Source organism: Phyllobates terribilis, unplaced genomic scaffold (genome assembly GCF_046119375.1).
Source record: "Phyllobates terribilis strain yellow unplaced genomic scaffold, ASM4611937v1 Scaffold_115__1_contigs__length_5345438, whole genome shotgun sequence".
NCBI classification, from domain to species: Eukaryota; Metazoa; Chordata; class Amphibia; order Anura; family Dendrobatidae; genus Phyllobates; species Phyllobates terribilis.
The window spans coordinates 4,763,587-4,791,416 of NW_027362875.1; positions in this window are offsets into that span (position 1 = coordinate 4,763,587).

Sequence of the window (27,830 nt, forward strand, 5' to 3'; positions counted from 1 at the left end):
AATTGGGGGCTGGAAATCACAGTATAGCACTGTCAAGACACCCTAAGGAGGCTCCCAGGGTGATTTTAAATATGTATGGTGTTTATAATTGTAGTGGGCAATGGTATAAGGTTATTTTTGGCCATTTTATATGAAAGTGTACTGTCTCTTTAAGAAACTTAACTTTTGAATTGGGGGCTGGAAATCGCAGTATAGCACTGTCAAGACACCCTAAGAAGGTTCCCAGGGTGATTTTAAATATGTATGGGGTTTATAATTGTAGTGGGCAATGGTATAAGGTTATTTTTGGCCATTTTATATGAAAGTGTACTGTCTCTTTAAGAAACTTAACTTTTGAATTGGGGGCTGGAAATCGCAGTATAGCACAGTCAAGACATCCTAAGAAGGTTCCCAGGGTGATTTTAAATATGTATGGGGTTTATAATTGTAGTGGGCAATGGTATAAGGTTATTTTTGGCCATTTTATATGAAAGTGTACTGTCTCTTTAAGAACTTAACTTTTGAATTGGGGGCTGGAAATTGCAGTATAGCACTGTCAAGACACCCTAAGAAGGTTCCCAGGGTGATTTTAAATATGTATGGGGCTTATAATTGTAGTGGGCAATGGTATAAGGTTATTTTTGGCCATTTTATATGAAAGTGTACTGTCTCTTTAAGAAATTTCACTTTTGAATTGTGGGCTGGAAATCGCAGTATAGCACTGTCAAGACACCCCAAGAAGGTTCCGAGGGTGATTTTAAATACGTATGGGGTTTATAATTGTAGTTGTCAATGGTATAAGGTTATTTTTGGCCATTTTATATGAAAGTGTACTGTCTCTTTAAGAAACTTAACTTTTGAATTGGGGGCTGGAAATCGCAGTATAGCACTGTCAAGACACCCTAAGAAGGTTCCCAGGGTGATTTTAAATATGTATGGGGTTTATAATTGTAGTGGGCAATGGTATAAGGTTATTTTTGGCCATTTTATATGAAAGTGTACTGTCTCTTTAAGAAACGTAACTTTTGAATTGGGGGCTGGAAATCGCAGTATAGCACTGTCAAGACACCCTAAGAAGGTTCCCAGGGTGATTTTAAATATGTATGGGGTTTATAATTGTAGTGGGCAATGGTATAAGGTTATTTTTGGCCATTTTATATGAAAGTGCACTGTCTCTTTAAGAAATTTCACTTTTGAATTGTGGGCTGGAAATCGCAGTATAGCACTGTCAAGACACCCTAAGAAGGTTCCCAGGGTGATTTTAAATATGTATGGGGTTTATAATTGTAGTTGTCAATGGTATAAGGTTATTTTTGGCCATTTTGTATGAAAGTGTACTGTCTCTTTAAGAAATTTAACTTTTGAATTGGGGGCTGGAAATCGCAGTATAGCACTGTCAAGAAACCCTAAGAAGGTTCCCAGGGTGATTTTAAATATGTATGGTGTTTATAATTGTAGTGGGCAATGGTATAAGGTTATTTTTGGCCATTTTATATGAAATTGTACTGTCTCTTTAAGAAATTTCACTTTTGAATTGTGGGCTGGAAATCGCAGTATAGCACTGTCAAGACACCCTAAGAAGGTTCCCAGGGTGATTTTAAATATGTATGGGGTTTATAATTGTAGTGGGCAATGGTATAAGGTTATTTTTGGCCATTTTATATGAAAGTGTACTGTCTCTTTAAGAAACTTAACTTTTGAATTGGGGGCTGGAAATCACAGTATAGCACTGTCAAGAAACCCTAAGAATGTTCCCAGGGTGATTTTAAATATGTATGGGGTTTATAATTGTAGTGGGCAATGGTATAAGGTTATTTTTGGCCATTTTATATGAAAGTGTACTGTCTCTTTAAGAAACTTAACTTTTGAATTGGGGGCTGGAAATCGCAGCATAGCACTGTCAAGACACCCTAAGAAGGTTCCCAGGGTGATTTTGAATATGTATGGGGTTTATAATTGTAGTGGGCAATGGTATAAGGTTATTTTTGGCCATTTTATATGAAAGTGTACTGTCTCTTTAAGAAACTTAACTTTTGAATTGGGGGCTGGAAATCGCAGTATAGCACTGTCAAGAAACCCTAAGAAGGTTCCTAGGGTGATTTTAAATATGTATGGGGTTTATAATTGTAGTGGGCAATGGTATAAGGTTATTTTTGGCCATTTTATATGAAAGTGTACTGTCTCTTTAAGAAACTTAACTTTTGAATTGGGGGCTGGAAATCGCAGTATAGCACTGTCAAGACACCCTAAGAAGGTTCCCAGGGTGATTTTAAATATGTATGGGGTTTATAATTGTAGTGGGCAATGGTATAAGGTTATTTTTGGCCATTTTATATGAAAGTGTACTGTCTCTTTAAGAAACTTAACTTTTGAATTGGGGGCTGGAAATCGCAGTATAGCACAGTCAAGACATCCTAAGAAGGTTCCCAGGGTGATTTTAAATATGTATGGGGTTTATAATTGTAGTGGGCAATGGTATAAGGTTATTTTTGGCCATTTTATATGAAAGTGTACTGTCTCTTTAAGAACTTAACTTTTGAATTGGGGGCTGGAAATTGCAGTATAGCACTGTCAAGACACCCTAAGAAGGTTCCCAGGGTGATTTTAAATATGTATGGGGCTTATAATTGTAGTGGGCAATGGTATAAGGTTATTTTTGGCCATTTTATATGAAAGTGTACTGTCTCTTTAAGAAATTTCACTTTTGAATTGTGGGCTGGAAATCGCAGTATAGCACTGTCAAGACACCCCAAGAAGGTTCCGAGGGTGATTTTAAATACGTATGGGGTTTATAATTGTAGTTGTCAATGGTATAAGGTTATTTTTGGCCATTTTATATGAAAGTGTACTGTCTCTTTAAGAAACTTAACTTTTGAATTGGGGGCTGGAAATCGCAGTATAGCACTGTCAAGACACCCTAAGAAGGTTCCCAGGGTGATTTTAAATATGTATGGGGTTTATAATTGTAGTGGGCAATGGTATAAGGTTATTTTTGGCCATTTTATATGAAAGTGTACTGTCTCTTTAAGAAACGTAACTTTTGAATTGGGGGCTGGAAATCGCAGTATAGCACTGTCAAGACACCCTAAGAAGGTTCCCAGGGTGATTTTAAATATGTATGGGGTTTATAATTGTAGTGGGCAATGGTATAAGGTTATTTTTGGCCATTTTATATGAAAGTGCACTGTCTCTTTAAGAAATTTCACTTTTGAATTGTGGGCTGGAAATCGCAGTATAGCACTGTCAAGACACCCTAAGAAGGTTCCCAGGGTGATTTTAAATATGTATGGGGTTTATAATTGTAGTTGTCAATGGTATAAGGTTATTTTTGGCCATTTTGTATGAAAGTGTACTGTCTCTTTAAGAAATTTAACTTTTGAATTGGGGGCTGGAAATCGCAGTATAGCACTGTCAAGAAACCCTAAGAAGGTTCCCAGGGTGATTTTAAATATGTATGGTGTTTATAATTGTAGTGGGCAATGGTATAAGGTTATTTTTGGCCATTTTATATGAAATTGTACTGTCTCTTTAAGAAATTTCACTTTTGAATTGTGGGCTGGAAATCGCAGTATAGCACTGTCAAGACACCCTAAGAAGGTTCCCAGGGTGATTTTAAATATGTATGGGGTTTATAATTGTAGTGGGCAATGGTATAAGGTTATTTTTGGCCATTTTATATGAAAGTGTACTGTCTCTTTAAGAAACTTAACTTTTGAATTGGGGGCTGGAAATCACAGTATAGCACTGTCAAGAAACCCTAAGAATGTTCCCAGGGTGATTTTAAATATGTATGGGGTTTATAATTGTAGTGGGCAATGGTATAAGGTTATTTTTGGCCATTTTATATGAAAGTGTACTGTCTCTTTAAGAAACTTAACTTTTGAATTGGGGGCTGGAAATCGCAGCATAGCACTGTCAAGACACCCTAAGAAGGTTCCCAGGGTGATTTTGAATATGTATGGGGTTTATAATTGTAGTGGGCAATGGTATAAGGTTATTTTTGGCCATTTTATATGAAAGTGTACTGTCTCTTTAAGAAACTTAACTTTTGAATTGGGGGCTGGAAATCGCAGTATAGCACTGTCAAGAAACCCTAAGAAGGTTCCTAGGGTGATTTTAAATATGTATGGGGTTTATAATTGTAGTGGGCAATGGTATAAGGTTATTTTTGGCCATTTTATATGAAAGTGTACTGTCTCTTTAAGAAACTTAACTTTTGAATTGGGGGCTGGAAATCGCAGTATAGCACTGTCAAGACACCCTAAGAAGGTTCCCAGGGTGATTTTAAATATGTATGGGGTTTATAATTGTAGTGGGCAATGGTATAAGGTTATTTTTGGCCATTTTATATGAAAGTGTACTGTCTCTTTAAGAAACTTAACTTTTGAATTGGGGGCTGGAAATCGCAGTATAGCATTTTCAGGACACCCTAAGAAGGTTCCCAGGGTGATTTTAAATATGTATGGGGTTTATAATTGTAGTGGGCAATGGTATAAGGTTATTTTTGGCCATTTTATATGAAAGTGTACTGTCTCTTTAAGAACTTAACTTTTGAATTGGGGGCTGGAAATTGCAGTATAGCACTGTCAAGACACCCTAAGAAGGTTCCCAGGGTGATTTTAAATATGTATGGGGTTTATAATTGTAGTGGGCAATGGTATAAGGTTATTTTTGGCCATTTTATATGAAAGTGTACTGTCTCTTTAAGAAATTTCACTTTTGAATTGTGGGCTGGAAATCGCAGTATAGCACTGTCAAGACACCCTAAGAAGGTTCCGAGGGTGATTTTAAATATGTATGGGGTTTATAATTGTAGTTGTCAATGGTATAAGGTTATTTTTGGCCATTTTATATGAAAGTGTACTGTCTCTTTAAGAAATTTAACTTTTGAATTGGGGGCTGGAAATCGCAGTATAGCACTGTCAAGAAACCCTAAGAAGGTTCCCAGGGTGATTTTAAATATGTATGGGGTTTATAATTGTAGTGGGCAATGGTATAAGGTTATTTTTGGCCATTTTATATGAAAGTGTACTGTCTCTTTAAGAAACTTAACTTTTGAATTGGGGGCTGGAAATCGCAGTATAGCACTGTCAAGACACCCTAAGAAGGTTCCCAGGGTGATTTTAAATATGTATGGGGTTTATAATTGTAGTGGGCAATGGTATAAGGTTATTTTTGGCCATTTTATATGAAAGTGTACTGTCTCTTTAAGAAATTTCACTTTTGAATTGTGGGCTGGAAATCGCAGTATAGCACTGTCAAGACACCCTAAGAAGGTTCCGAGGGTGATTTTAAATATGAATGGGGTTTATAATTGTAGTGGGCAATGGTATAAGGTTATTTTTGGCCATTTTATATGAAAGTGTACTGTCTCTTTAAGAACTTAACTTTTGAATTGGGGGCTGGAAATCTCAGTATAGCATTTTCAGGACACCCTGGGAAGGTTCCCAGGGTGATTTTAAATATGTATGGGGTTTATAATTGTCGTGGGCAATGGTATAAGGTTATTTTTGGCCATTTTATATGAAAGTGTACTGTCTCTTTAAGAAACTTAACTTTGGAATTGGGGGCTGGAAATCGCAGTATAGCACTGTCAAGAAACCCTAAGAAGGTTCCCAGGGTGATTTTAAATATGTATGGGGTTTATAATTGTAGTGGACAATGGTATAAGGTTATTTTTGTCCATTTTATATGAAAGTGTACTGTCTCTTTAAGAAACTTAACTTTTGAATTGGGGGCTGGAAATCGCAGTATAGCACTGTCAAGACACCCTAAGAAGGTTCCCAGGGTGATTTTAAATATATATGGGGTTTATAATTGTAGTGGGCAATGGTATAAGGTTATTTTTGGTCATTTTATATGAAAGTGTACTGTCTCTTTAAGAAATTTCACTTTTGAATTGTGGGCTGGAAATCGCAGTATAGCACTGTCAAGACACCCTAAGAAGGTTCCCAGGGTGATTTTAAATATGTATGGGGTTTATAATTGTAGTTGTCAATGGTATAAGGTTATTTTTGGCCATTTTGTATGAAAGTGTACTGTCTCTTTAAGAAACGTAACTTTTGAATTGGGGGCTGGAAATCGCAGTATAGCACTGTCAAGACACCCTAAGAAGGTTCCCAGGGTGATTTTAAATATGTATGGGGTTTATAATTGTAGTGGGCAATGGTATAAGGTTATTTTTGGCCATTTTATATGAAAGTGTACTGTCTCTTTAAGAAACTTAACTTTTGAATTGGGGGCTGGAAATCGCAGTATAGCACTGTCAAGACATCCTAAGAAGGTTCCCAGGGTGATTTTAAATATGTATGGGGTTTATAATTCTAGTGGGCAATGGTATAAGGTTATTTTTGGCCATTTTATATGAAAGTGTACTGTCTCTTTAAGAAACTTACCTTTTGAATTGGGGGCTGGAAATCACAGTATAGCACTGTCAAGACACCCTAAGGAGGTTCCCAGGGTGATTTTAAATATGTATGGTGTTTATAATTGTAGTGGGCAATGGTATAAGGTTATTTTTGGCCATTTTATATGAAAGTGTACTGTCTCTTTAAGAAACTTAACTTTTGAATTGGGGGCTGGAAATCGCAGTATAGCACTGTCAAGACACCCTAAGAAGGTTCCCAGGGTGATTTTAAATATGTATGGGGTTTATAATTGTAGTGGGCAATGGTATAAGGTTATTTTTGGCCATTTTATATGAAAGTGTACTGTCTCTTTAAGAACTTAACTTTTGAATTGGGGGCTGGAAATCACAGTATAGCACTGTTAAGACACCCTAAGGAGGTTCCCAGGGTGATTTTAAATATGTATGGGGTTTATAATTGTAGTGGGCAATGGTATAAGGTTATTTTTGGCCATTTTATATGAAAGTGTGCTGTCTCTTTAAGAAACTTAACTTTTGAATTGGGGGCTGGAAATCGCAGCATAGCACTGTCAAGAAACCCTAAGAAGGTTCCCAGGGTGATTTTAAATATGTATGGGGTTTATAATTGTAGTGGGCAATGGTATAAGGTTATTTTTGGCCATTTTATATGAAAGTGTACTGTCTCTTTAAGAAACTTAACTTTTGAATTGGGGGCTGGAAATCGCTGCATAGCACTGCCAAGACACCCTAAGAAGGTTCCGAGGGTGATTTTAAATATGTATGGGGTTTATAATTGTAGTTGTCAATGGTATAAGGTTATTTTTGGCCATTTTATATGAAAGTGTACTGTCTCTTTAAGAAATTTAACTCTTGAATTGGGGGCTGGAAATCGCAGTATAGCACTGTCAAGAAACCCTAAGAAGGTTCCCAGGGTGATTTTAAATATGTATGGGGTTTATAATTGTAGTGGGCAATGGTATAAGGTTATTTTTGGTCATTTTATATGAAAGTGTACTGTCTCTTTAAGAAACTTAACTTTTGAATTGGGGGCTGGAAATCGCAGTATAGCACTGTCAAGACACCCTAAGAAGGTTCCTAGGGTGATTTTAAATATGTATGGGGTTTATAATTGTAGTGGGCAATGGTATAAGGTTATTTTTGGCCATTTTATATGAAAGTGTACTGTCTCTTTAAGAAACTTAACTTTTGAATTGGGGGCTGGAAATCGCAGCATAGCACTGTCAAGAAACCCTAAGAAGGTTCCCAGGGTGATTTTAAATATGTATGGGGTTTATAATTGTAGTGGGCAATGGTATAAGGTTATTTTTGGCCATTTTATATGAAAGTGTACTGTCTCTTTAAGAAACTTAACTTTTGAATTGGGGGCTGGAAATCGCAGCATAGCACTGTCAAGACAGCCTAAGAAGGTTCCCAGGGTGATTTTGAATATGTATGGGGTTTATAATTGTAGTGGGCAATGGTATAAGGTTATTTTTGGCCATTTTATATGAAAGTGTACTGTCTCTTTAAGAAACTTAACTTTTGAATTGGGGGCTGGAAATCGCAGTATAGCACTGTCAAGAAACCCTAAGAAGGTTCCTAGGGTGATTTTAAATATGTATGGGGTTTATAATTGTAGTGGGCAATGGTATAAGGTTATTTTTGGCCATTTTATATGAAAGTGTACTGTCTCTTTAAGAAACTTAACTTTTGAATTGGGGGCTGGAAATCGCAGTATAGCACTGTCAAGACACCCTAAGAAGGTTCCCAGGGTGATTTTAAATATGTATGGGGTTTATAATTGTAGTGGGCAATGGTATAAGGTTATTTTTGGCCATTTTATATGAAAGTGTACTGTCTCTTTAAGAACTTAACTTTTGAATTGGGGGCTGGAAATTGCAGTATAGCACTGTCAAGACACCCTAAGAAGGTTCCCAGGGTGATTTTAAATATGTATGGGGTTTATAATTGTAGTGGGCAATGGTATAAGGTTATTTTTGGCCATTTTATATGAAAGTGTACTGTCTCTTTAAGAAATTTCACTTTTGAATTGTGGGCTGGAAATCGCAGTATAGCACTGTCAAGACACCCTAAGAAGGTTCCCAGGGTGATTTTAAATATGTATGGGGCTTATAATTGTAGTGGGCAATGGTATAAGGTTATTTTTGGCCATTTTATATGAAAGTGTACTGTCTCTTTAAGAAATTTAACTTTTGAATTGGGGGCTGGAAATCGCAGTATAGCACTGTCAAGAAACCCTAAGAAGGTTCCCAGGGTGATTTTAAATATGTATGGGGTTTATAATTGTAGTTGTCAATGGTATAAGGTTATTTTTGGCCATTTTATATGAAAGTGTACTGTCTCTTTAAGAAACTTAACTTTTGAATTGGGGGCTGGAAATCGCAGTATAGCACTGTCAAGACACCCTAAGAAGGTTCCCAGGGTGATTTTAAATATGTATGGGGTTTATAATTGTAGTGGGCAATGGTATAAGGTTATTTTTGGCCATTTTATATGAAAGTGTACTGTCTCTTTAAGAAACGTAACTTTTGAATTGGGGGCTGGAAATCGCAGTATAGCACTGTCAAGACACCCTAAGAAGGTTCCTAGGGTGATTTTAAATATGTATGGGGTTTATAATTGTAGTGGGCAATGGTATAAGGTTATTTTTGGCCATTTTATATGAAAGTGTACTGTCTCTTTAAGAAACTTAACTTTTGAATTGGGGGCTGGAAATCGCAGCATAGCACTGTCAAGAAACCCTAAGAAGGTTCCCAGGGTGATTTTAAATATGTATGGGGTTTATAATTGTAGTGGGCAATGGTATAAGGTTATTTTTGGCCATTTTATATGAAAGTGTACTGTCTCTTTAAGAAACTTAACTTTTGAATTGGGGGCTGGAAATCGCAGCATAGCACTGTCAAGACAGCCTAAGAAGGTTCCCAGGGTGATTTTGAATATGTATGGGGTTTATAATTGTAGTGGGCAATGGTATAAGGTTATTTTTGGCCATTTTATATGAAAGTGTACTGTCTCTTTAAGAAACTTAACTTTTGAATTGGGGGCTGGAAATCGCAGTATAGCACTGTCAAGAAACCCTAAGAAGGTTCCTAGGGTGATTTTAAATATGTATGGGGTTTATAATTGTAGTGGGCAATGGTATAAGGTTATTTTTGGCCATTTTATATGAAAGTGTACTGTCTCTTTAAGAAACTTAACTTTTGAATTGGGGGCTGGAAATCGCAGTATAGCACTGTCAAGACACCCTAAGAAGGTTCCCAGGGTGATTTTAAATATGTATGGGGTTTATAATTGTAGTGGGCAATGGTATAAGGTTATTTTTGGCCATTTTATATGAAAGTGTACTGTCTCTTTAAGAACTTAACTTTTGAATTGGGGGCTGGAAATTGCAGTATAGCACTGTCAAGACACCCTAAGAAGGTTCCCAGGGTGATTTTAAATATGTATGGGGTTTATAATTGTAGTGGGCAATGGTATAAGGTTATTTTTGGCCATTTTATATGAAAGTGTACTGTCTCTTTAAGAAATTTCACTTTTGAATTGTGGGCTGGAAATCGCAGTATAGCACTGTCAAGACACCCTAAGAAGGTTCCCAGGGTGATTTTAAATATGTATGGGGCTTATAATTGTAGTGGGCAATGGTATAAGGTTATTTTTGGCCATTTTATATGAAAGTGTACTGTCTCTTTAAGAAATTTAACTTTTGAATTGGGGGCTGGAAATCGCAGTATAGCACTGTCAAGAAACCCTAAGAAGGTTCCCAGGGTGATTTTAAATATGTATGGGGTTTATAATTGTAGTTGTCAATGGTATAAGGTTATTTTTGGCCATTTTATATGAAAGTGTACTGTCTCTTTAAGAAACTTAACTTTTGAATTGGGGGCTGGAAATCGCAGTATAGCACTGTCAAGACACCCTAAGAAGGTTCCCAGGGTGATTTTAAATATGTATGGGGTTTATAATTGTAGTGGGCAATGGTATAAGGTTATTTTTGGCCATTTTATATGAAAGTGTACTGTCTCTTTAAGAAACGTAACTTTTGAATTGGGGGCTGGAAATCGCAGTATAGCACTGTCAAGACACCCTAAGAAGGTTCCCAGGGTGATTTTAAATATGTATGGGGTTTATAATTGTAGTGGGCAATGGTATAAGGTTATTTTTGGCCATTTTATATGAAAGTGCACTGTCTCTTTAAGAAATTTCACTTTTGAATTGTGGGCTGGAAATCGCAGTATAGCACTGTCAAGACACCCTAAGAAGGTTCCCAGGGTGATTTTAAATATGTATGGGGTTTATAATTGTAGTTGTCAATGGTATAAGGTTATTTTTGGCCATTTTGTATGAAAGTGTACTGTCTCTTTAAGAAATTTAACTTTTGAATTGGGGGCTGGAAATCGCAGTATAGCACTGTCAAGAAACCCTAAGAAGGTTCCCAGGGTGATTTTAAATATGTATGGTGTTTATAATTGTAGTGGGCAATGGTATAAGGTTATTTTTGGCCATTTTATATGAAATTGTACTGTCTCTTTAAGAAATTTCACTTTTGAATTGTGGGCTGGAAATCGCAGTATAGCACTGTCAAGACACCCTAAGAAGGTTCCCAGGGTGATTTTAAATATGTATGGGGTTTATAATTGTAGTGGGCAATGGTATAAGGTTATTTTTGGCCATTTTATATGAAAGTGTACTGTCTCTTTAAGAAACTTAACTTTTGAATTGGGGGCTGGAAATCACAGTATAGCACTGTCAAGAAACCCTAAGAATGTTCCCAGGGTGATTTTAAATATGTATGGGGTTTATAATTGTAGTGGGCAATGGTATAAGGTTATTTTTGGCCATTTTATATGAAAGTGTACTGTCTCTTTAAGAAACTTAACTTTTGAATTGGGGGCTGGAAATCGCAGCATAGCACTGTCAAGACACCCTAAGAAGGTTCCCAGGGTGATTTTGAATATGTATGGGGTTTATAATTGTAGTGGGCAATGGTATAAGGTTATTTTTGGCCATTTTATATGAAAGTGTACTGTCTCTTTAAGAAACTTAACTTTTGAATTGGGGGCTGGAAATCGCAGTATAGCACTGTCAAGAAACCCTAAGAAGGTTCCTAGGGTGATTTTAAATATGTATGGGGTTTATAATTGTAGTGGGCAATGGTATAAGGTTATTTTTGGCCATTTTATATGAAAGTGTACTGTCTCTTTAAGAAACTTAACTTTTGAATTGGGGGCTGGAAATCGCAGTATAGCACTGTCAAGACACCCTAAGAAGGTTCCCAGGGTGATTTTAAATATGTATGGGGTTTATAATTGTAGTGGGCAATGGTATAAGGTTATTTTTGGCCATTTTATATGAAAGTGTACTGTCTCTTTAAGAAACTTAACTTTTGAATTGGGGGCTGGAAATCGCAGTATAGCACAGTCAAGACATCCTAAGAAGGTTCCCAGGGTGATTTTAAATATGTATGGGGTTTATAATTGTAGTGGGCAATGGTATAAGGTTATTTTTGGCCATTTTATATGAAAGTGTACTGTCTCTTTAAGAACTTAACTTTTGAATTGGGGGCTGGAAATTGCAGTATAGCACTGTCAAGACACCCTAAGAAGGTTCCCAGGGTGATTTTAAATATGTATGGGGCTTATAATTGTAGTGGGCAATGGTATAAGGTTATTTTTGGCCATTTTATATGAAAGTGTACTGTCTCTTTAAGAAATTTCACTTTTGAATTGTGGGCTGGAAATCGCAGTATAGCACTGTCAAGACACCCCAAGAAGGTTCCGAGGGTGATTTTAAATACGTATGGGGTTTATAATTGTAGTTGTCAATGGTATAAGGTTATTTTTGGCCATTTTATATGAAAGTGTACTGTCTCTTTAAGAAACTTAACTTTTGAATTGGGGGCTGGAAATCGCAGTATAGCACTGTCAAGACACCCTAAGAAGGTTCCCAGGGTGATTTTAAATATGTATGGGGTTTATAATTGTAGTGGGCAATGGTATAAGGTTATTTTTGGCCATTTTATATGAAAGTGTACTGTCTCTTTAAGAAACGTAACTTTTGAATTGGGGGCTGGAAATCGCAGTATAGCACTGTCAAGACACCCTAAGAAGGTTCCCAGGGTGATTTTAAATATGTATGGGGTTTATAATTGTAGTGGGCAATGGTATAAGGTTATTTTTGGCCATTTTATATGAAAGTGCACTGTCTCTTTAAGAAATTTCACTTTTGAATTGTGGGCTGGAAATCGCAGTATAGCACTGTCAAGACACCCTAAGAAGGTTCCCAGGGTGATTTTAAATATGTATGGGGTTTATAATTGTAGTTGTCAATGGTATAAGGTTATTTTTGGCCATTTTGTATGAAAGTGTACTGTCTCTTTAAGAAATTTAACTTTTGAATTGGGGGCTGGAAATCGCAGTATAGCACTGTCAAGAAACCCTAAGAAGGTTCCCAGGGTGATTTTAAATATGTATGGTGTTTATAATTGTAGTGGGCAATGGTATAAGGTTATTTTTGGCCATTTTATATGAAATTGTACTGTCTCTTTAAGAAATTTCACTTTTGAATTGTGGGCTGGAAATCGCAGTATAGCACTGTCAAGACACCCTAAGAAGGTTCCCAGGGTGATTTTAAATATGTATGGGGTTTATAATTGTAGTGGGCAATGGTATAAGGTTATTTTTGGCCATTTTATATGAAAGTGTACTGTCTCTTTAAGAAACTTAACTTTTGAATTGGGGGCTGGAAATCACAGTATAGCACTGTCAAGAAACCCTAAGAATGTTCCCAGGGTGATTTTAAATATGTATGGGGTTTATAATTGTAGTGGGCAATGGTATAAGGTTATTTTTGGCCATTTTATATGAAAGTGTACTGTCTCTTTAAGAAACTTAACTTTTGAATTGGGGGCTGGAAATCGCAGCATAGCACTGTCAAGACACCCTAAGAAGGTTCCCAGGGTGATTTTGAATATGTATGGGGTTTATAATTGTAGTGGGCAATGGTATAAGGTTATTTTTGGCCATTTTATATGAAAGTGTACTGTCTCTTTAAGAAACTTAACTTTTGAATTGGGGGCTGGAAATCGCAGTATAGCACTGTCAAGAAACCCTAAGAAGGTTCCTAGGGTGATTTTAAATATGTATGGGGTTTATAATTGTAGTGGGCAATGGTATAAGGTTATTTTTGGCCATTTTATATGAAAGTGTACTGTCTCTTTAAGAAACTTAACTTTTGAATTGGGGGCTGGAAATCGCAGTATAGCACTGTCAAGACACCCTAAGAAGGTTCCCAGGGTGATTTTAAATATGTATGGGGTTTATAATTGTAGTGGGCAATGGTATAAGGTTATTTTTGGCCATTTTATATGAAAGTGTACTGTCTCTTTAAGAAACTTAACTTTTGAATTGGGGGCTGGAAATCGCAGTATAGCATTTTCAGGACACCCTAAGAAGGTTCCCAGGGTGATTTTAAATATGTATGGGGTTTATAATTGTAGTGGGCAATGGTATAAGGTTATTTTTGGCCATTTTATATGAAAGTGTACTGTCTCTTTAAGAACTTAACTTTTGAATTGGGGGCTGGAAATTGCAGTATAGCACTGTCAAGACACCCTAAGAAGGTTCCCAGGGTGATTTTAAATATGTATGGGGTTTATAATTGTAGTGGGCAATGGTATAAGGTTATTTTTGGCCATTTTATATGAAAGTGTACTGTCTCTTTAAGAAATTTCACTTTTGAATTGTGGGCTGGAAATCGCAGTATAGCACTGTCAAGACACCCTAAGAAGGTTCCGAGGGTGATTTTAAATATGTATGGGGTTTATAATTGTAGTTGTCAATGGTATAAGGTTATTTTTGGCCATTTTATATGAAAGTGTACTGTCTCTTTAAGAAATTTAACTTTTGAATTGGGGGCTGGAAATCGCAGTATAGCACTGTCAAGAAACCCTAAGAAGGTTCCCAGGGTGATTTTAAATATGTATGGGGTTTATAATTGTAGTGGGCAATGGTATAAGGTTATTTTTGGCCATTTTATATGAAAGTGTACTGTCTCTTTAAGAAACTTAACTTTTGAATTGGGGGCTGGAAATCGCAGTATAGCACTGTCAAGACACCCTAAGAAGGTTCCCAGGGTGATTTTAAATATGTATGGGGTTTATAATTGTAGTGGGCAATGGTATAAGGTTATTTTTGGCCATTTTATATGAAAGTGTACTGTCTCTTTAAGAAATTTCACTTTTGAATTGTGGGCTGGAAATCGCAGTATAGCACTGTCAAGACACCCTAAGAAGGTTCCGAGGGTGATTTTAAATATGAATGGGGTTTATAATTGTAGTGGGCAATGGTATAAGGTTATTTTTGGCCATTTTATATGAAAGTGTACTGTCTCTTTAAGAACTTAACTTTTGAATTGGGGGCTGGAAATCTCAGTATAGCATTTTCAGGACACCCTGGGAAGGTTCCCAGGGTGATTTTAAATATGTATGGGGTTTATAATTGTCGTGGGCAATGGTATAAGGTTATTTTTGGCCATTTTATATGAAAGTGTACTGTCTCTTTAAGAAACTTAACTTTGGAATTGGGGGCTGGAAATCGCAGTATAGCACTGTCAAGAAACCCTAAGAAGGTTCCCAGGGTGATTTTAAATATGTATGGGGTTTATAATTGTAGTGGACAATGGTATAAGGTTATTTTTGTCCATTTTATATGAAAGTGTACTGTCTCTTTAAGAAACTTAACTTTTGAATTGGGGGCTGGAAATCGCAGTATAGCACTGTCAAGACACCCTAAGAAGGTTCCCAGGGTGATTTTAAATATATATGGGGTTTATAATTGTAGTGGGCAATGGTATAAGGTTATTTTTGGTCATTTTATATGAAAGTGTACTGTCTCTTTAAGAAATTTCACTTTTGAATTGTGGGCTGGAAATCGCAGTATAGCACTGTCAAGACACCCTAAGAAGGTTCCCAGGGTGATTTTAAATATGTATGGGGTTTATAATTGTAGTTGTCAATGGTATAAGGTTATTTTTGGCCATTTTGTATGAAAGTGTACTGTCTCTTTAAGAAACGTAACTTTTGAATTGGGGGCTGGAAATCGCAGTATAGCACTGTCAAGACACCCTAAGAAGGTTCCCAGGGTGATTTTAAATATGTATGGGGTTTATAATTGTAGTGGGCAATGGTATAAGGTTATTTTTGGCCATTTTATATGAAAGTGTACTGTCTCTTTAAGAAACTTAACTTTTGAATTGGGGGCTGGAAATCGCAGTATAGCACTGTCAAGACATCCTAAGAAGGTTCCCAGGGTGATTTTAAATATGTATGGGGTTTATAATTCTAGTGGGCAATGGTATAAGGTTATTTTTGGCCATTTTATATGAAAGTGTACTGTCTCTTTAAGAAACTTACCTTTTGAATTGGGGGCTGGAAATCACAGTATAGCACTGTCAAGACACCCTAAGGAGGTTCCCAGGGTGATTTTAAATATGTATGGTGTTTATAATTGTAGTGGGCAATGGTATAAGGTTATTTTTGGCCATTTTATATGAAAGTGTACTGTCTCTTTAAGAAACTTAACTTTTGAATTGGGGGCTGGAAATCGCAGTATAGCACTGTCAAGACACCCTAAGAAGGTTCCCAGGGTGATTTTAAATATGTATGGGGTTTATAATTGTAGTGGGCAATGGTATAAGGTTATTTTTGGCCATTTTATATGAAAGTGTACTGTCTCTTTAAGAACTTAACTTTTGAATTGGGGGCTGGAAATCACAGTATAGCACTGTTAAGACACCCTAAGGAGGTTCCCAGGGTGATTTTAAATATGTATGGGGTTTATAATTGTAGTGGGCAATGGTATAAGGTTATTTTTGGCCATTTTATATGAAAGTGTACTGTCTCTTTAAGAAACTTAACTTTTGAATTGGGGGCTGGAAATCGCAGCATAGCACTGTCAAGAAACCCTAAGAAGGTTCCCAGGGTGATTTTAAATATGTATGGGGTTTATAATTGTAGTGGGCAATGGTATAAGGTTATTTTTGGCCATTTTATATGAAAGTGTACTGTCTCTTTAAGAAACTTAACTTTTGAATTGGGGGCTGGAAATCGCTGCATAGCACTGCCAAGACACCCTAAGAAGGTTCCGAGGGTGATTTTAAATATGTATGGGGTTTATAATTGTAGTTGTCAATGGTATAAGGTTATTTTTGGCCATTTTATATGAAAGTGTACTGTCTCTTTAAGAAATTTAACTCTTGAATTGGGGGCTGGAAATCGCAGTATAGCACTGTCAAGAAACCCTAAGAAGGTTCCCAGGGTGATTTTAAATATGTATGGGGTTTATAATTGTAGTGGGCAATGGTATAAGGTTATTTTTGGCCATTTTATATGAAAGTGTACTGTCTCTTTAAGAAACTTAACTTTTGAATTGGGGGCTGGAAATCGCAGTATAGCACTGTCAAGACACCCTAAGAAGGTTCCTAGGGTGATTTTAAATATGTATGGGGTTTATAATTGTAGTGGGCAATGGTATAAGGTTATTTTTGGCCATTTTATATGAAAGTGTACTGTCTCTTTAAGAAACTTAACTTTTGAATTGGGGGCTGGAAATCGCAGCATAGCACTGTCAAGAAACCCTAAGAAGGTTCCCAGGGTGATTTTAAATATGTATGGGGTTTATAATTGTAGTGGGCAATGGTATAAGGTTATTTTTGGCCATTTTATATGAAAGTGTACTGTCTCTTTAAGAAACTTAACTTTTGAATTGGGGGCTGGAAATCGCAGCATAGCACTGTCAAGACAGCCTAAGAAGGTTCCCAGGGTGATTTTGAATATGTATGGGGTTTATAATTGTAGTGGGCAATGGTATAAGGTTATTTTTGGCCATTTTATATGAAAGTGTACTGTCTCTTTAAGAAACTTAACTTTTGAATTGGGGGCTGGAAATCGCAGTATAGCACTGTCAAGAAACCCTAAGAAGGTTCCTAGGGTGATTTTAAATATGTATGGGGTTTATAATTGTAGTGGGCAATGGTATAAGGTTATTTTTGGCCATTTTATATGAAAGTGTACTGTCTCTTTAAGAAACTTAACTTTTGAATTGGGGGCTGGAAATCGCAGTATAGCACTGTCAAGACACCCTAAGAAGGTTCCCAGGGTGATTTTAAATATATATGGGGTTTATAATTGTAGTGGGCAATGGTATAAGGTTATTTTTGGCCATTTTATATGAAAGTGTACTGTCTCTTTAAGAAACTTAACTTTTGAGTTGGGGGCTGGAAATCGCAGTATAGCACTGTCAAGACACCCTAAGAAGGTTCCCAGGGTGATTTTAAATATGTATGGGGTTTATAATTGTAGTGGGCAATGGTATAAGGTTATTTTTGGCCATTTTATATGAAAGTGTACTGTCTCTTTAAGAAACTTAACTTTTGAATTGGGGGCTGGAAATCGCAGTATAGCACAGTCAAGACATCCTAAGAAGGTTCCCAGGGTGATTTTAAATATGTATGGGGTTTATAATTGTAGTGGGCAATGGTATAAGGTTATTTTTGGCCATTTTATATGAAAGTGTACTGTCTCTTTAAGAAATTTCACTTTTGAATTGTGGGCTGGAAATCGCAGTATAGCACTGTCAAGACACCCTAAGAAGGTTCCGAGGGTGATTTTAAATATGAATGGGGTTTATAATTGTAGTGGGCAATGGTATAAGGTTATTTTTGGCCATTTTATATGAAAGTGTACTGTCTCTTTAAGAACTTAACTTTTGAATTGGGGGCTGGAAATCTCAGTATAGCATTTTCAGGACACCCTGGGAAGGTTCCCAGGGTGATTTTAAATATGTATGGGGTTTATAATTGTCGTGGGCAATGGTATAAGGTTATTTTTGGCCATTTTATATGAAAGTGTACTGTCTCTTTAAGAAACTTAACTTTGGAATTGGGGGCTGGAAATCGCAGTATAGCACTGTCAAGAAACCCTAAGAAGGTTCCCAGGGTGATTTTAAATATGTATGGGGTTTATAATTGTAGTGGACAATGGTATAAGGTTATTTTTGTCCATTTTATATGAAAGTGTACTGTCTCTTTAAGAAACTTAACTTTTGAATTGGGGGCTGGAAATCGCAGTATAGCACTGTCAAGACACCCTAAGAAGGTTCCCAGGGTGATTTTAAATATATATGGGGTTTATAATTGTAGTGGGCAATGGTATAAGGTTATTTTTGGTCATTTTATATGAAAGTGTACTGTCTCTTTAAGAAATTTCACTTTTGAATTGTGGGCTGGAAATCGCAGTATAGCACTGTCAAGACACCCTAAGAAGGTTCCCAGGGTGATTTTAAATATGTATGGGGTTTATAATTGTAGTTGTCAATGGTATAAGGTTATTTTTGGCCATTTTGTATGAAAGTGTACTGTCTCTTTAAGAAACGTAACTTTTGAATTGGGGGCTGGAAATCGCAGTATAGCACTGTCAAGACACCCTAAGAAGGTTCCCAGGGTGATTTTAAATATGTATGGGGTTTATAATTGTAGTGGGCAATGGTATAAGGTTATTTTTGGCCATTTTATATGAAAGTGTACTGTCTCTTTAAGAAACTTAACTTTTGAATTGGGGGCTGGAAATCGCAGTATAGCACTGTCAAGACATCCTAAGAAGGTTCCCAGGGTGATTTTAAATATGTATGGGGTTTATAATTCTAGTGGGCAATGGTATAAGGTTATTTTTGGCCATTTTATATGAAAGTGTACTGTCTCTTTAAGAAACTTACCTTTTGAATTGGGGGCTGGAAATCACAGTATAGCACTGTCAAGACACCCTAAGGAGGTTCCCAGGGTGAATTTAAATATGTATGGTGTTTATAATTGTAGTGGGCAATGGTATAAGGTTATTTTTGGCCATTTTATATGAAAGTGTACTGTCTCTTTAAGAAACTTAACTTTTGAATTGGGGGCTGGAAATCGCAGTATAGCACTGTCAAGACACCCTAAGAAGGTTCCCAGGGTGATTTTAAATATGTATGGGGTTTATAATTGTAGTGGGCAATGGTATAAGGTTATTTTTGGCCATTTTATATGAAAGTGTACTGTCTCTTTAAGAACTTAACTTTTGAATTGGGGGCTGGAAATCACAGTATAGCACTGTTAAGACACCCTAAGGAGGTTCCCAGGGTGATTTTAAATATGTATGGGGTTTATAATTGTAGTGGGCAATGGTATAAGGTTATTTTTGGCCATTTTATATGAAAGTGTACTGTCTCTTTAAGAAACTTAACTTTTGAATTGGGGGCTGGAAATCGCAGCATAGCACTGTCAAGAAACCCTAAGAAGGTTCCCAGGGTGATTTTAAATATGTATGGGGTTTATAATTGTAGTGGGCAATGGTATAAGGTTATTTTTGGCCATTTTATATGAAAGTGTACTGTCTCTTTAAGAAACTTAACTTTTGAATTGGGGGCTGGAAATCGCAGCATAGCACTGCCAAGACACCCTAAGAAGGTTCCGAGGGTGATTTTAAATATGTATGGGGTTTATAATTGTAGTTGTCAATGGTATAAGGTTATTTTTGGCCATTTTATATGAAAGTGTACTGTCTCTTTAAGAAATTTAACTCTTGAATTGGGGGCTGGAAATCGCAGTATAGCACTGTCAAGAAACCCTAAGAAGGTTCCCAGGGTGATTTTAAATATGTATGGGGTTTATAATTGTAGTGGGCAATGGTATAAGGTTATTTTTGGCCATTTTATATGAAAGTGTACTGTCTCTTTAAGAAACTTAACTTTTGAATTGGGGGCTGGAAATCGCAGTATAGCACTGTCAAGACACCCTAAGAAGGTTCCTAGGGTGATTTTAAATATGTATGGGGTTTATAATTGTAGTGGGCAATGGTATAAGGTTATTTTTGGCCATTTTATATGAAAGTGTACTGTCTCTTTAAGAAACTTAACTTTTGAATTGGGGGCTGGAAATCGCAGCATAGCACTGTCAAGAAACCCTAAGAAGGTTCCCAGGGTGATTTTAAATATGTATGGGGTTTATAATTGTAGTGGGCAATGGTATAAGGTTATTTTTGGCCATTTTATATGAAAGTGTACTGTCTCTTTAAGAAACTTAACTTTTGAATTGGGGGCTGGAAATCGCAGCATAGCACTGTCAAGACAGCCTAAGAAGGTTCCCAGGGTGATTTTGAATATGTATGGGGTTTATAATTGTAGTGGGCAATGGTATAAGGTTATTTTTGGCCATTTTATATGAAAGTGTACTGTCTCTTTAAGAAACTTAACTTTTGAATTGGGGGCTGGAAATCGCAGTATAGCACTGTCAAGAAACCCTAAGAAGGTTCCTAGGGTGATTTTAAATATGTATGGGGTTTATAATTGTAGTGGGCAATGGTATAAGGTTATTTTTGGCCATTTTATATGAAAGTGTACTGTCTCTTTAAGAAACTTAACTTTTGAATTGGGGGCTGGAAATCGCAGTATAGCACTGTCAAGACACCCTAAGAAGGTTCCCAGGGTGATTTTAAATATGTATGGGGTTTATAATTGTAGTGGGCAATGGTATAAGGTTATTTTTGGCCATTTTATATGAAAGTGTACTGTCTCTTTAAGAAACTTAACTTTTGAATTGGGGGCTGGAAATCGCAGCATAGCACTGTCAAGACACCCTAAGAAGGTTCCCAGGGTGATTTTGAATATGTATGGGGTTTATAATTGTAGTGGGCAATGGTATAAGGTTATTTTTGGCCATTTTATATGAAAGTGTACTGTCTCTTTAAGAAACTTAACTTTTGAATTGGGGGCTGGAAATCGCAGTATAGCACTGTCAAGAAACCCTAAGAAGGTTCCTAGGGTGATTTTAAATATGTATGGGGTTTATAATTGTAGTGGGCAATGGTATAAGGTTATTTTTGGCCATTTTATATGAAAGTGTACTGTCTCTTTAAGAAACTTAACTTTTGAATTGGGGGCTGGAAATCGCAGTATAGCACTGTCAAGACACCCTAAGAAGGTTCCCAGGGTGATTTTAAATATGTATGGGGTTTATAATTGTAGTGGGCAATGGTATAAGGTTATTTTTGGCCATTTTATATGAAAGTGTACTGTCTCTTTAAGAAACTTAACTTTTGAATTGGGGGCTGGAAATCGCAGTATAGCATTTTCAGGACACCCTAAGAAGGTTCCCAGGGTGATTTTAAATATGTATGGGGTTTATAATTGTAGTGGGCAATGGTATAAGGTTATTTTTGGCCATTTTATATGAAAGTGTACTGTCTCTTTAAGAACTTAACTTTTGAATTGGGGGCTGGAAATTGCAGTATAGCACTGTCAAGACACCCTAAGAAGGTTCCCAGGGTGATTTTAAATATGTATGGGGTTTATAATTGTAGTGGGCAATGGTATAAGGTTATTTTTGGCCATTTTATATGAAAGTGTACTGTCTCTTTAAGAAATTTCACTTTTGAATTGTGGGCTGGAAATCGCAGTATAGCACTGTCAAGACACCCTAAGAAGGTTCCGAGGGTGATTTTAAATATGTATGGGGTTTATAATTGTAGTTGTCAATGGTATAAGGTTATTTTTGGCCATTTTATATGAAAGTGTACTGTCTCTTTAAGAAATTTAACTTTTGAATTGGGGGCTGGAAATCGCAGTATAGCACTGTCAAGAAACCCTAAGAAGGTTCCCAGGGTGATTTTAAATATGTATGGGGTTTATAATTGTAGTGGGCAATGGTATAAGGTTATTTTTGGCCATTTTATATGAAAGTGTACTGTCTCTTTAAGAAACTTAACTTTTGAATTGGGGGCTGGAAATCGCAGTATAGCACTGTCAAGACACCCTAAGAAGGTTCCGAGGGTGATTTTAAATATGAATGGGGTTTATAATTGTAGTGGGCAATGGTATAAGGTTATTTTTGGCCATTTTATATGAAAGTGTACTGTCTCTTTAAGAACTTAACTTTTGAATTGGGGGCTGGAAATCTCAGTATAGCATTTTCAGGACACCCTGGGAAGGTTCCCAGGGTGATTTTAAATATGTATGGGGTTTATAATTGTCGTGGGCAATGGTATAAGGTTATTTTTGGCCATTTTATATGAAAGTGTACTGTCTCTTTAAGAAACTTAACTTTGGAATTGGGGGCTGGAAATCGCAGTATAGCACTGTCAAGAAACCCTAAGAAGGTTCCCAGGGTGATTTTAAATATGTATGGGGTTTATAATTGTAGTGGACAATGGTATAAGGTTATTTTTGTCCATTTTATATGAAAGTGTACTGTCTCTTTAAGAAACTTAACTTTTGAATTGGGGGCTGGAAATCGCAGTATAGCACTGTCAAGACACCCTAAGAAGGTTCCCAGGGTGATTTTAAATATATATGGGGTTTATAATTGTAGTGGGCAATGGTATAAGGTTATTTTTGGTCATTTTATATGAAAGTGTACTGTCTCTTTAAGAAATTTCACTTTTGAATTGTGGGCTGGAAATCGCAGTATAGCACTGTCAAGACACCCTAAGAAGGTTCCCAGGGTGATTTTAAATATGTATGGGGTTTATAATTGTAGTTGTCAATGGTATAAGGTTATTTTTGGCCATTTTGTATGAAAGTGTACTGTCTCTTTAAGAAACGTAACTTTTGAATTGGGGGTTGGAAATCGCAGTATAGCACTGTCAAGACACCCTAAGAAGGTTCCCAGGGTGATTTTAAATATGTATGGGGTTTATAATTGTAGTGGGCAATGGTATAAGGTTATTTTTGGCCATTTTATATGAAAGTGTACTGTCTCTTTAAGAAACTTAACTTTTGAATTGGGGGCTGGAAATCGCAGTATAGCACTGTCAAGACATCCTAAGAAGGTTCCCAGGGTGATTTTAAATATGTATGGGGTTTATAATTCTAGTGGGCAATGGTATAAGGTTATTTTTGGCCATTTTATATGAAAGTGTACTGTCTCTTTAAGAAACTTACCTTTTGAATTGGGGGCTGGAAATCACAGTATAGCACTGTCAAGACACCCTAAGGAGGTTCCCAGGGTGATTTTAAATATGTATGGTGTTTATAATTGTAGTGGGCAATGGTATAAGGTTATTTTTGGCCATTTTATATGAAAGTGTACTGTCTCTTTAAGAAACTTAACTTTTGAATTGGGGGCTGGAAATCGCAGTATAGCACTGTCAAGACACCCTAAGAAGGTTCCCAGGGTGATTTTAAATATGTATGGGGTTTATAATTGTAGTGGGCAATGGTATAAGGTTATTTTTGGCCATTTTATATGAAAGTGTACTGTCTCTTTAAGAACTTAACTTTTGAATTGGGGGCTGGAAATCACAGTATAGCACTGTTAAGACACCCTAAGGAGGTTCCCAGGGTGATTTTAAATATGTATGGGGTTTATAATTGTAGTGGGCAATGGTATAAGGTTATTTTTGGCCATTTTATATGAAAGTGTACTGTCTCTTTAAGAAACTTAACTTTTGAATTGGGGGCTGGAAATCGCAGCATAGCACTGTCAAGAAACCCTAAGAAGGTTCCCAGGGTGATTTTAAATATGTATGGGGTTTATAATTGTAGTGGGCAATGGTATAAGGTTATTTTTGGCCATTTTATATGAAAGTGTACTGTCTCTTTAAGAAACTTAACTTTTGAATTGGGGGCTGGAAATCGCTGCATAGCACTGCCAAGACACCCTAAGAAGGTTCCGAGGGTGATTTTAAATATGTATGGGGTTTATAATTGTAGTTGTCAATGGTATAAGGTTATTTTTGGCCATTTTATATGAAAGTGTACTGTCTCTTTAAGAAATTTAACTCTTGAATTGGGGGCTGGAAATCGCAGTATAGCACTGTCAAGAAACCCTAAGAAGGTTCCCAGGGTGATTTTAAATATGTATGGGGTTTATAATTGTAGTGGGCAATGGTATAAGGTTATTTTTGGCCATTTTATATGAAAGTGTACTGTCTCTTTAAGAAACTTAACTTTTGAATTGGGGGCTGGAAATCGCAGTATAGCACTGTCAAGACACCCTAAGAAGGTTCCTAGGGTGATTTTAAATATGTATGGGGTTTATAATTGTAGTGGGCAATGGTATAAGGTTATTTTTGGCCATTTTATATGAAAGTGTACTGTCTCTTTAAGAAACTTAACTTTTGAATTGGGGGCTGGAAATCGCAGCATAGCACTGTCAAGAAACCCTAAGAAGGTTCCCAGGGTGATTTTAAATATGTATGGGGTTTATAATTGTAGTGGGCAATGGTATAAGGTTATTTTTGGCCATTTTATATGAAAGTGTACTGTCTCTTTAAGAAACTTAACTTTTGAATTGGGGGCTGGAAATCGCAGCATAGCACTGTCAAGACAGCCTAAGAAGGTTCCCAGGGTGATTTTGAATATGTATGGGGTTTATAATTGTAGTGGGCAATGGTATAAGGTTATTTTTGGCCATTTTATATGAAAGTGTACTGTCTCTTTAAGAAACTTAACTTTTGAATTGGGGGCTGGAAATCGCAGTATAGCACTGTCAAGAAACCCTAAGAAGGTTCCTAGGGTGATTTTAAATATGTATGGGGTTTATAATTGTAGTGGGCAATGGTATAAGGTTATTTTTGGCCATTTTATATGAAAGTGTACTGTCTCTTTAAGAAACTTAACTTTTGAATTGGGGGCTGGAAATCGCAGTATAGCACTGTCAAGACACCCTAAGAAGGTTCCCAGGGTGATTTTAAATATGTATGGGGTTTATAATTGTAGTGGGCAATGGTATAAGGTTATTTTTGGCCATTTTATATGAAAGTGTACTGTCTCTTTAAGAACTTAACTTTTGAATTGGGGGCTGGAAATTGCAGTATAGCACTGTCAAGACACCCTAAGAAGGTTCCCAGGGTGATTTTAAATATGTATGGGGTTTATAATTGTAGTGGGCAATGGTATAAGGTTATTTTTGGCCATTTTATATGAAAGTGTACTGTCTCTTTAAGAAATTTCACTTTTGAATTGTGGGCTGGAAATCGCAGTATAGCACTGTCAAGACACCCTAAGAAGGTTCCGAGGGTGATTTTAAATATGTATGGGGTTTATAATTGTAGTTGTCAATGGTATAAGGTTATTTTTGGCCATTTTATATGAAAGTGTACTGTCTCTTTAAGAAATTTAACTTTTGAATTGGGGGCTGGAAATCGCAGTATAGCACTGTCAAGAAACCCTAAGAAGGTTCCCAGGGTGATTTTAAATATGTATGGGGTTTATAATTGTAGTGGGCAATGGTATAAGGTTATTTTTGGCCATTTTATATGAAAGTGTACTGTCTCTTTAAGAAACTTAACTTTTGAATTGGGGGCTGGAAATCGCAGCATAGCACTGTCAAGACACCCTAAGAAGGTTCCCAGGGTGATTTTGAATATGTATGGGGTTTATAATTGTAGTGGGCAATGGTATAAGGTTATTTTTGGCCATTTTATATGAAAGTGTACTGTCTCTTTAAGAAACTTAACTTTTGAATTGGGGGCTGGAAATCGCAGTATAGCACTGTCAAGAAACCCTAAGAAGGTTCCTAGGGTGATTTTAAATATGTATGGGGTTTATAATTGTAGTGGGCAATGGTATAAGGTTATTTTTGGCCATTTTATATGAAAGTGTACTGTCTCTTTAAGAAACTTAACTTTTGAATTGGGGGCTGGAAATCGCAGTATAGCACTGTCAAGACACCCTAAGAAGGTTCCCAGGGTGATTTTAAATATGTATGGGGTTTATAATTGTAGTGGGCAATGGTATAAGGTTATTTTTGGCCATTTTATATGAAAGTGTACTGTCTCTTTAAGAAACTTAACTTTTGAATTGGGGGCTGGAAATCGCAGTATAGCATTTTCAGGACACCCTAAGAAGGTTCCCAGGGTGATTTTAAATATGTATGGGGTTTATAATTGTAGTGGGCAATGGTATAAGGTTATTTTTGGCCATTTTATATGAAAGTGTACTGTCTCTTTAAGAACTTAACTTTTGAATTGGGGGCTGGAAATTGCAGTATAGCACTGTCAAGACACCCTAAGAAGGTTCCCAGGGTGATTTTAAATATGTATGGGGTTTATAATTGTAGTGGGCAATGGTATAAGGTTATTTTTGGCCATTTTATATGAAAGTGTACTGTCTCTTTAAGAAATTTCACTTTTGAATTGTGGGCTGGAAATCGCAGTATAGCACTGTCAAGACACCCTAAGAAGGTTCCGAGGGTGATTTTAAATATGTATGGGGTTTATAATTGTAGTTGTCAATGGTATAAGGTTATTTTTGGCCATTTTATATGAAAGTGTACTGTCTCTTTAAGAAATTTAACTTTTGAATTGGGGGCTGGAAATCGCAGTATAGCACTGTCAAGAAACCCTAAGAAGGTTCCCAGGGTGATTTTAAATATGTATGGGGTTTATAATTGTAGTGGGCAATGGTATAAGGTTATTTTTGGCCATTTTATATGAAAGTGTACTGTCTCTTTAAGAAACTTAACTTTTGAATTGGGGGCTGGAAATCGCAGTATAGCACTGTCAAGACACCCTAAGAAGGTTCCGAGGGTGATTTTAAATATGAATGGGGTTTATAATTGTAGTGGGCAATGGTATAAGGTTATTTTTGGCCATTTTATATGAAAGTGTACTGTCTCTTTAAGAACTTAACTTTTGAATTGGGGGCTGGAAATCTCAGTATAGCATTTTCAGGACACCCTGGGAAGGTTCCCAGGGTGATTTTAAATATGTATGGGGTTTATAATTGTCGTGGGCAATGGTATAAGGTTATTTTTGGCCATTTTATATGAAAGTGTACTGTCTCTTTAAGAAACTTAACTTTGGAATTGGGGGCTGGAAATCGCAGTATAGCACTGTCAAGAAACCCTAAGAAGGTTCCCAGGGTGATTTTAAATATGTATGGGGTTTATAATTGTAGTGGACAATGGTATAAGGTTATTTTTGTCCATTTTATATGAAAGTGTACTGTCTCTTTAAGAAACTTAACTTTTGAATTGGGGGCTGGAAATCGCAGTATAGCACTGTCAAGACACCCTAAGAAGGTTCCCAGGGTGATTTTAAATATATATGGGGTTTATAATTGTAGTGGGCAATGGTATAAGGTTATTTTTGGTCATTTTATATGAAAGTGTACTGTCTCTTTAAGAAATTTCACTTTTGAATTGTGGGCTGGAAATCGCAGTATAGCACTGTCAAGACACCCTAAGAAGGTTCCCAGGGTGATTTTAAATATGTATGGGGTTTATAATTGTAGTTGTCAATGGTATAAGGTTATTTTTGGCCATTTTGTATGAAAGTGTACTGTCTCTTTAAGAAACGTAACTTTTGAATTGGGGGCTGGAAATCGCAGTATAGCACTGTCAAGACACCCTAAGAAGGTTCCCAGGGTGATTTTAAATATGTATGGGGTTTATAATTGTAGTGGGCAATGGTATAAGGTTATTTTTGGCCATTTTA